We start from the raw sequence: 9,007 nt of genomic DNA, 5'->3' as shown, positions 1-9,007 counted from the left end.
AAGGACAGACCATCGCGCCGATTTTCTGTTCGATTAGGGCATCCTGGCATACAACAATTCATCACGCCGGTGCGCCTACTGCTGACGGGAGTTCTCGCCGGTCTGCTAAGAGGCTGAAGACTTTGAGCAGATCTCGAGCAACAGTGTCAACTGCGCTACCTTAACTACGGGCCGACACGGCCCTAAATATGTTCGGAGTCTCCGGTTCGCCAGTCCATCCTTGGGCACTAGTCGGGCACGAATTTTTTCCCGTAGGGAAACAGTCGCTTCGGACCCTGTACGCTCGCTTAATCGCCTGCACATTTTGCGGGGCGAAAGGCATCATTGTTTCCCAGAAGACGTCGTCAAACGCAACGAATCGTCATCGGAAGGGTTGCTTGGTTTCCTTCACACGTTTGCAGGGCGAAAGGTTCCCTCGTTTCCCTGAAACCACACCGAAACGCAACCAGTCGTCCTTGAGGTGGTCATCCCGGGTTGCTGGGCGCAATGCCGGTTAACCGATGCCTTCGTTCGCAACAGCCTTGGCGCCTGTCTGCTAATTAAGCGGCGAGACTCAACTGCTTCACACACTCGAGTTCCTTCACAAACCTCGGCGCGCATTTGCCACGCCGAGTATGTGCGCATATTCCGAAACCCCCACAGCAGACGAAAGCGAAGCCACCGAACAAAGCCGAGTAACCGCTTGTCGTGAGGGCCTATTTCCCATCATCCCATTCCTCTAAATTTTTTATGACTAGGCTTCAAGATTGTCACGTGACGCTCCCTTCTAGTTTTTTTTTCCCCTTCCTCCATGGTGCAAACGCCACAGGCAGCCGACGCGAACAACGCAGACTAGAAGCTTCAGCAACATACGCGCAAGTTACAGTATCGAGAGAGAGGAGAGAGAGGGCACGGGCCAAAACACCCTCTCAGACCTCGGCACACTGCGAGGAGAGCGAGAGAAGGAGTGCGACAGCACGAGCGTGCGCCTACGGATGAGTCACCATCCTGCTCGAAGACGCTTCGGCGGCGGCGGCGGCCTAAAATGCGAGAAATGTGTGGCAGGTGCCCAGGCTTTGTTCATGCTATGCCAGCACGACACCGTCACAAAGTTAGAGAAACGCCGGTGAAGGCGATAAAAGCTCCGACCGGGACCGGTGAAGAGATGTGACGCCGGTGAAGAGATATGACGTGTAGACCGACTGTCTGTAAAGAAAGGGGGTTTCTCGGCAAGCTAGTCGAGTTCCTCGGCCGTCTGCATTTACAGAAGTTCCTTCTTCGAGATTTTTCTCAAGCTACGCCGAAGTCTTCCGGCTCAAGACTAGTACGGGTGTATGCGAGTGGATACTTTCTTTTCCCATTCATTCTGTACTGTACGTTTTGTGCTTGTGCTTGTCGCTAATTATTTTCAGAGTTTTGTTAACATGCATCTGATTTGCATTGTCATTATGATGTGCCTAACCGAAGTGTGTATGTGTGTATGTAAGTGCGTTATATGAAGAAATTTATTATACTTTTTTGTGTATTGACTACTCTGGACTCTTACTCGCTCTTTCGACCACCACAACCGGCGTTCGCTGAGGCACGACAAGGTCTCTTAATAATTGCCCGTGCATTCGTGGCGTTATTTTAGGAAGCTGATAAGATGGCTTTAGAATTTGGCCCAGCGGTGGCGCCTTGTTCACGGGGTGTGTGACAGGTCGAGGCATTCAAACGGCTCTAGACGCCATGATTATCTATGAGAACGCAGACCAGCTCGACTATATAACTCCTGACATCGAGTTGTAGGTTCAGGGTGTCGAGGAATCGCGTCAACTCGCCCTTGTGCATCAGCATGAGTGTGCAGCAGTGTCGCAGCAGCAACGCGGACATGAGCAACGGTATAATCTTCCGCATCGACAAGTTAACTACCAACCTGGTGACCAAGTTTTGATCTGGACTCGTCATACGGAGAGGCCTCATCTTGAAAAGCCAGAGCAAGTACTTTGTACCATATAATGTCTTAAGGCTTGTGAACGAACTCAACTATGAAGTCATTCCACAGGGAGATGCCTCGCCGAAGCAGCGCGATTACAGCGCAATGAGACTGTCCGTGACAAGACGACGAGTCTTGTCATGGTCTCTACTGAAAATATATTGTTTGAGAACGTTTGTGTTTCCCAGGCCCACATTTGTCTGCAGAACCCACAGGGTTAAGTTAAAGAACCCCAGGTGGTCAAAATTAATCCGGAGCCCTTCACTACGGCGTGTCTCATAACCAGAACTGGTTTTGGCACGTAAAACCCCAGAAAGAACAAGGAGAGGACGGATTTTAAGCGCTTACTGGTCAATTGTGTTAGTATAATGGAAATTCAGCTGACATATAGTTTTCTAGTTATCCAAGATCCGTCGTAATTGTGCATTATCCGCGTCATTACATCAATTCGGGTTTGGGGAAAGACATATAAATATTGAGTCACAATGTTTTTATATGAAGAGATTTTTAAATTTGGGTACGAGTACTTCGAATTGGGAGCCCTTGTAGATGTCACAGTTCTGATCACCATACATACCAAGTGGGACCAGCTTATAAACAAGGCAAAAAATGTGGTTTTAAACAAATGAAACACACAATTGTAGTTCTACCCTGTTTGGTAATTTATTTAGAGCTGTTTCTACGAAAATGTCTCATTTTAGGAACATTGGTGTTCTGATATGTCAGTTGCAATGCCTCTCTATATTGCGCAATCAAATTTTCTGTGCGACTGGTGCCGGCACCTAATAAACTCAGAAATGAACAAGTCTTATTCGTTCGCCTGCCGACATAACATACGTATTTCTGCGGTAAGAACACGTGCTCACAAGGTGGATAGAAGTCGCGAGCCTTTTGAATAACTCACCGGCTTGCAGCTTCGCCGTTTTCCAGATGAATTCTATTCACACGTTTGTAGAAAACCGGCAAAGTATATTTTTTTCTTTCTATGCGAAGAATATACTAGCGTTTAGACGTACGACTTTTTCTTTGAGGTTACGAAAAAGCGCTTTCTAACGTTCGACGAGGCTGTTGACTCGTTCATCAAACTCCACTATGAAGAACAGGCCGACGCTTCTAACTGATAACTCACACCTGACGAAGATGAGAACATTACAGATGATGAATGCATAAATGAATATGATTTGGGAGAGGCGGTTCTTGCAGATGTCTGTAGTCACGATGAACTCTTCCCGAGCAAAGACTACGACACTGCTTGCGAAAAAGCGCAAGCACGCGTCAGCCGAAATTTTCAGTAAATCGCATTTTGAGTAAATAGCTGGCTTGTTTGTGTACTTTTTTCATTATTTGCATACGTGCAACACGTCTTATGTGGTTATGTTTGTAGAAAGTTTATTGCCATCATGCCATTCATTTTCCGTGATTACATTTTGTACGCAATTAAGGCCACCGTTTGGTGTGAGTGTCGCGCTTTGCTCGGCTAATTCCATTTGTCTCTGGAAGTTTTCGCCTTGTGATTTTGTTAGTACTTCGATAAAGAGGCCATCACATGTAAGATGAATCGCCTTGTATTTTTACAAATTGCTTTTTCTATAGATTTGTCGATCTTGGAGACCGATTTGGAGACCGATTGAGCGGCTATGCTATTTAAATGTAGCTTGTGCAGCTTCGTCAACTGCAGTTTGCATCCTTTGTGCGCGTTAGCTGGTCTGCGTCGCGCTTGCCTGCTGCGCCACGGTGCACGATTGCGCTCTGAAATCTGGGAGAGGAAATATGTGTTCGACCTTCCTCTACTCAGCGTTGTGTACTGCACAGCCATCGCTTTTGTTCGAGTACGTGTTCCAGCACCCGACGGCCACGCAACGCGTCGGCGTTCTTGCAACAGCTCAAATTACGTGCGCAAAGAGAAAGCACGCCCAGAGAGACATCCATAAACTTACGCATGTTGAGCGAGCGACGCACCTAGGCGCCACTGACAGATCGGCCGCCGTGTAAGGTTCTCCAACGTTCGCCATTTCGGCATCGCTACCGTTTTACCACCAGGTGCACGCGTCGTCCGCTTAGGCGCTATTTAAAGGCTGCTAATGAGACAATTTGTTAATTGCCAGCCCCGCAGCATTGCAAACATTACATTGATAGTAAATGCTAAGCAGTTATAGGTAATTTAGCCCGAGTGAAATTTAGTTGCAGTTGGCCTTTAACCCAAACACTGACTTATACAAGATTACCTCAATAGTAATTCTGTCTGATGTAAAACTTCCAGAAGATGCGTGCAACGTTTTCTTTGAAGGCCTAAACATTTGCCCAGTAACTAAAGTCTAAGCGAATTTCTAACGTACAAAGATTTGGATAACGTTTCCTGTCGCCAAAGACATTGAGTTCACAATTATGAAAAAGTCGAGGAATGGGACGAGACTACGGCTACCATCAATAAAGCATTGGACAACTCTTGCACAATGTGATAAATCTCTGGAAATGTACATAAAACAGTGCAACTAGACATCGTATCCGTGTTGAGCTCCCTGCCTGCTTGCCTGCCCACCTGTGTGCACTTTATTTAGAACTGTTTCTATGAAAATGCCTCATTTTAAGTACATTGGCGTTTTGATACGTCAGTTGCCATGCATCTCTCTAGCGCGCAATTATATTTTCCTTTCCGACAGGTGTCGGCACCTAACAAAACACCACAATGAACAAGTGTTATTCGTTCGCCCGCCGATGTAGCATACGTATTTCTGCGACAAGAACACGTTGTCACATGATGGATAGAAGGCGCGGGCCTTTTGAGTAACTCTCCGGGTTGCAGCTACGCCGTTTTTCGGATAAGTTCTATTGCACACGTTAGTAGAAAAGCGGCAAAGTATTTTGTTTCTTTTCATGCAACGATTATACTAGCGTTAGGGTGTACGTCTTTTTTTTTTGATGTAATGGCGAAGTGCTTTGTAAATTTCGTCGAGGCTGTTGACTCCTTCATCAGCCTCCCCTGTGAAGAACGGGCGGACGCATCTAACCGTCAACTACCACCTGACGAAAGCGAGAACATTACATATGAGGAACGTATAAGTGAATATGATTTCGCAGAGGCGATTCTTGCAGATGGTTGTCGTCACGTTGAACTCTTCCCGAGCAGTGACTACTACACTGCTTATAAAAAAGCGAACGCACGCGTCAGCCGAAAGCCCCGGCAGGGGAATAAACGTTTTCACTGCAGGCACCGGGCAACAGCGAGCCAGAGCTTCCTTGACCTCTTTGTAGAACGCAGTACCTAAATAAAAAGAAGAAAAGAATAAGGCACTCAGCTTCTACGTCAGCACCGTGGAGGAAATCGGCTAATTTGACGAATAATTTTAAGGAACACCCACGTTCCCTATGCGAAACGCTCCCTGAGCTTGCAGACATGAGTCCTCGACTTCTCTAGCTGAAATGAATAGAAGGTAAGCCCTCTCAAAAGCTATGCTACTGGACCTAGTTCCAGCAGATATTGATTAGCTTCTAGAGCTCCTGCTGGCCAGTGCTTCTGATTCTGTGGCACCAGAAGACACATACTTGAGCCCAGCCTAAGACCTCCCCATTACAGTGAAGCTGTATATGGATTGTTTCCAGCGGATCGATGTCCGTAGACAAAGAATCGCGAAGGTAGTGCAATACCTGGCCGACCCGCGGCGGAGGTGAATCAGGTTTCAAGTACTCCGCCCATTTGCAAAGATACGTTTAATATCTTAGTTTTAATTACAACCCGTCTGAGATATTGAGCTGATAATAACCGACACTACACTTTGACCCGCGTCGGCCATGTCTACGTTCCACGTTCCACCATACACGTGTACTCCATTCACGTGTATTCAAACTAGTGCCTAGCAATCTGAGTGTCTTGCGTCTCCTGACGTCATGTTTAACGTAGGCTCATTTCTTCAGTCCTGCTATGACTGTGAAATGGGTAGGCCGCATGTTGTAGGGTCTGAAGAAGAACAGCGTGCCTACCAAGAACGGCGGCGTGAACAGAAAAGGGAATGGGCGCAGCGGCGGCGGAAGGAGACCACCGACGATGAGCGGACCGTGGATGTCAAGCAGAAGCGTGTTGCCCGCCAGGACCGCGAGGCGAAAATAAATGCGAACCGTCCACCTGGCCCTGATCCAGCCAACTTGGAACGTTTCACCGTACGTATCAACGGTCAGTCATACATACAAAGCTTCGATGGTGATTCACCTTCACAGAGTGGAATGGCACTGATGTTTTTGCATTGTAGCTACAGCTATGTGTCGGAAGCGATTTCCTTACTTGAAGGGATTGTTTCTTGTAGTAGACAACAGCCTGTTGAAATAAAATGATAAGATCGTTACAGTCACCCATACCCGCCGGGTTGGCTCAGTCAGCTATAAGCCGTTGCGCTGCTGAGCACGAGGTCGCGGGATCGAATCCCGGCCCCGGCGGCCGAATTTCGATGGAGGCGAAATGCAAAAACGCCTGTGTGCTTGCGTTGTAGTACACGTTAAAGAACCCCAGGTGGTCAAAAATTAATTCGGAGCCCTCCACTACGGCGTGCCTCATAATCAGAACTGGTTTTGGCACGTAAAACCCCAGAAAGAAGAACAGTCACCCATATTGGTGATGGGTTGTCGAAGAACCCCAGACAGTTTGGCATATTTCACAAACGCCTGAGCGCTCATGTATGAATGGCTCCCTACTATTGGCATCATTAACGCTAAATGCTCATTCGTAGAAACCCCATTGGTTTCGGGTACAACATATGAATGCTGTAGTCGTCAGATCGATATCCCTATGGAATGAAAAGATACGCCGAAAAAAAAGACATGTGACACACCATTTGGTTTCAGTGTTTTGACGCTATGGTATCACTTGCTTCACCACGAGCAACATGAAGTATCTTTAGAAAACTGTTTCAAATGTCAGTCTCTTGCAGCAACTTTCTTAATGCAGAATCAAGGCAATAATAACTGTCTATGACGCAAGAAGGGGGGGGGGGTTGGTGCTTTGCGAAATTCAAGAAACTCGCAAAGGAGAAGACCGGATCATTTGACTGCAGGTCCGGCGGAGTTGTGTATGTTTTTATGTATAATTACAATTCCGTTATGGCAGTTGCCTCCAACCAACTCAGCCATTAGACGCTTAGTAATGCCCAACGTTACTCAAGGTCAAAGCAAACGAAAATAAACGTTCCTCAGCTCCATCTTGTCAGTAGTTATAACAAAGGGATGGGCGTCATTGCGGTGCTAGATCGACTTCTAAGCAACTACGGGCCCAAGCTCCGAAGCAAAGCGTGTTGGTGGAATGTCTTCAGCAACGCTCTCAACAAAGCTGTCGTCACCGCTTGGCTCCTTCACTGTGACGTGCGCATAAGCGCCGTAGCTGGAATGACGCACTTCAACTTCAGACGGGCAACCGTCATTTCTATATATACTTGGCCTGCAACAGAGGCTCGCCATATCACCAGGCCCCCGAGTCAACCCAAGGATGGAAGAGGGATAGAATGAAGGGATCCACTGCATCATACCTGCCACACAGGGCAGCTGCGCGCACGCTCTGAAGAGCGCTACAAACAAGTGGAACGAATAAAAGAAACGACTGCTCTCCTGAATTGCTTTCGTGCTTAAAACGGAGTGTGAGCGAAGTGCTTGAATTTCGTAACGTGAATTGATACAAACGAGATAGCAGCAACTGTTTTTTAACAGCGAAGCAGTTTAAGCCCGTGGTTAGTCCGGGGAGTGTGCGAAGGAAAACCTCGCCGAGCGATGACGTCGCCTAGCAACGCCGAGCCTCGCAATACCTGTGCAGGTGGAGCTAAACCGTGACGTCCTCGAGCGCGCCGCCGCTTTTCCCAGCTTTGCCGAGTCATGACGTCACCAGGCCGAGCTCACGCATAACCGTGTCGCCACAGCTGTGGTAAGCGAAGCTAAGACGTGGTGTGAAGACGTAACATCACTTCGATGATCCTCAAAATAACAGCTCCGCGTCGTCGCTGTGCTGAAAGAATGCCCACGTCTCCCCGCCGAGCACATCACCGTGAGAATGGGGCGACCGGAGAAGTGCGTTACTCCCGAAGAAGAGGAAGCGCTACGCAAAAACCGCCGTGCCGCTACTCTAGAGCGGATGAGACGATTTCGGACCAACCCCGAATATCGTGCCGGTAAAGCGGCGGCGAAACGTTTGCGATTTGCGGAAGATTCGGAGTCACGAGCTCACGTTACTGAGCAAAAGCGTGTGTGCAGCCAGAAGCGTCATGAAAACGATCCGGTCCTACGACTTAGCCGATCCCGTATAAAGCGAGCTGGGATCTACAGCTTCCCACTAGTGACACTAGTGGTGCACAATCGTCGCACCATTAGTGTGAAGCTGGCCCCATTTTTTTAATCAACCGATACACAGTCCCTCCAGCGTCCTGTCTACTCGCCACGCGAATTTTTCTCAAATGGAACATCGCAGAAAACCGTGACATTCCTATCCAAGGTGGCTGTTTCTAAATTATTGGGTACTTAGAGGTATACTGATTAAACTGAATTTCAAGGAACTTTCGGCCAGAATGTATATGAAGGCATTTAAACGATTAAAATGTATTTTATGACACCTAAGTTACGCAGCAGTGCGCATCAGTCCGCAGCAGCTCCATTGCGGCCGCAACCTCGGCCGCAACGAAATCCTCTACACTTCTGCGTTTTCCTCGCCTCTTGTAATCCAAAGAGATAAGAAAAACACATCAAGGTAGACAATGTGTTTCGCTTGGAAATAAAACAAATGTTAACGCCTAGAAACGAGGTGAATTTTTGATTGGTTGGTTCAAAGAATGCTGCGGGTCACCGCCCGATGCTAGCGTCAGCGTTTACGTAAATTACACGTCAGGAGATCAGAATAAAAACAGATGTGAATAGTTTTACATTACAGGGCCCCTGAACCCGAAAACGTTGCAGGCTTTTGGAGTGCTTCTGGAAAAGTAAAGCATTCTTTCGAGTACTTTTTCATTTTTTTGAAATCGTTGCAAGTTCACGAGTACACCATTGTAGTCCATTGTACACCACGAGTAGTCCATTGAACTATCGGAG

The 9,007-nt window shown here is 47.5% G+C and overlaps 1 pseudogene; it reads right to left on the bottom strand.

Annotated features, from left to right (window-relative positions):
• Window positions 1–5,569: 5,569 nt before the first annotated feature.
• LOC119454683 (U2 spliceosomal RNA) lies at window positions 5,570–5,745 on the bottom strand (annotated as a pseudogene).
• Between the last annotated feature and the right edge of the window lie 3,262 nt (window positions 5,746–9,007).

This window comes from Dermacentor silvarum, chromosome 5, assembly GCF_013339745.2.
Source record: "Dermacentor silvarum isolate Dsil-2018 chromosome 5, BIME_Dsil_1.4, whole genome shotgun sequence".
In the NCBI taxonomy this organism is placed as follows: Eukaryota; Metazoa; Arthropoda; class Arachnida; order Ixodida; family Ixodidae; genus Dermacentor; species Dermacentor silvarum.
This window is presented reverse-complemented; position numbering and strand designations above follow the sequence as displayed.